Source organism: Hipposideros armiger, unplaced genomic scaffold (assembly GCF_001890085.2).
Source record: "Hipposideros armiger isolate ML-2016 unplaced genomic scaffold, ASM189008v1 scaffold_139, whole genome shotgun sequence".
In the NCBI taxonomy this organism is placed as follows: Eukaryota; Metazoa; Chordata; class Mammalia; order Chiroptera; family Hipposideridae; genus Hipposideros; species Hipposideros armiger.
The window spans coordinates 2,296,620-2,298,696 of record NW_017731489.1 but is presented as its reverse complement, the minus strand read 5'-3'; positions in this window follow the sequence as shown (position 1 = coordinate 2,298,696).

The window sequence follows — 2,077 nt, the reverse complement described above, 5'->3', positions numbered from 1 at the left end:
TTCAGACCACAGCAGAGCACCACCCATTTAGCCCCACAAGCAGCACACCCAAATGGTGCTCTCATCAGGCACCAGAGCCCACTGGGGCAAATCCCACTAGTGGGGTAAGCCCTCTGCACAGCATCCTGTAAGCTGTGAATGTGGCCAAACCCCACAGCCAGTCAGCCTGAGGGTCAATCCCACCCACTGATGTGCCAATAACAATTGAGGCTATAACTGGAGGGCACACACAAACCATACAAGGGACACTCCTGTAGCACCCAGAGCACGTGACCAGGAAGACTGTGACACTGGGCCCCGCAGGTCACCTACTACATGAGGATACCCGGAAAGACCGGGAGACATAGAAGATTTACCTAATACATAGAAACAAACAGAGAGGCAGACAAAATGAGGAGACAAAGAAACATGTCCCAAATGAAGGAACAGGAGAAAACTCCAGAAAAGGAACTAAATGAAATGAAGGTAAGCAACTTCTCAGAGATAGTATTCAAAGTACTAATTATAAGGATGCTCAAGGAACTTGGTGAGAGCTTCAACAATGAGATAGCAAGCATAAAAAAGGACACAGAAACCATAAAAAAGAGCCAGTCATAGTGAAGAATACAATAACTGAAATGAAGAATATACTAGGAGAATCACCAGCAGACGAGATGAAGCAGAGGATCGAATCAGAGATTTGGAAGACAAGGTAGCAGAAAACACCCAATCAGAACAGCAAATGAAAAAAAGATTTTTTAAAAATGAGATAGTTTAAGAGACCTCTAGGACAACCTCAAGTGTAACAACATTCACATCATAGGGGTACCAGAAGAAGAAGAGAGAAAGCAAGGGGTTGAGAACCTATATGAAGAAATAATGACTAAAAACTTTCTTAACTTGGCAAAGGAAATAGACATACAAGTCCAGGAAGCGCAGGGAGTCCCAAACAAGATGAACCCAAACAGGCCCACACCTAGACACACTAAAATTAAAACGGCAAAGGTTAAACACAAAGAGAGAATCCAGGGCCGGCCAAATGGCTCAGTTGGTTAAGAGGTAGCTTAAGAGCACCAGTTCTGAGCAACAGGGCCGCCGGTTCAATTCCCACATGGGCCAGTGACTCTGCGCCTGAGCTGAGCTGCCACTGAGCTGCCAACAGGTGGCCGGATGGCTCAGCTGGTGAGAGCAAGTGCTCCTGACAACAAGACTGCCTGTTCAATGGTGGGCTATGCCCGTCCACAACTAAGACCGAACTCGGCACCTTGAGCTGAGCTGCCACCCCGATGACTCAGTGGACAGAGCGTGCGCTCTTAACAACAACGCTGTTGGTTCGACTCCCGCATGGGATGGTGGCTAAGCCCACCTGCAACTTAGATTGAACACAGCACCTTGAGCTTAGAGGCCAGGAGCAGCCAGACGGGCAGCCAGATGGCAACTGGTGCCCTCCACAACTAAGATTGAAGAACAACAACTTGGCTGATCCCTCTCCCCAATTCCCCAACACCGTTCCCGTCCCTCAATTCCCCAACTTAAAAAATAAATAAATAAAATAATAAAAAGATCATCCTCATGGATTTATTTTTTTTAAAAAGAGAGAGAGAGAGAATCCTAAAAACAGCAAGAGAAAGGCAATTAGTAACTTATAAGGGAGCTCTCATAAGATTGTCAGCTGATTTCTCAACAGAAACTTTGCAGGCCAGAAGGGATTGTCAGGAAATATTCAAAGTAATGCAAAGCAAGGATCTACAACCAAGACCACTCTACCGAGCAAGGCTATCATTTAAAATTGAAGGACAGATAAAGAGCTTCCCAGATAAGAAAAAGCTAAAGGAGCTCATCACCACTAAACCAGTATTAGGAATGTTAGAGGGCCTTCTTTAAGACAAAAAATAAAAATCAAAAGTAAAAAATATGAATAATAAAACGACAATCACTACATATCTATCAACAATTACTTTCAATGTAAATGGATTAAATTCTCCAATCAAAAACATAGGGTGATGGGGCCGGCCGAGTGGCTCAGTTGGTTAAGAGCTTGCTCAAGAGTTTGAGCTCTGAGCAACAGCGGTTCGAGTCCAGCCCGAGCTGAGCAGCT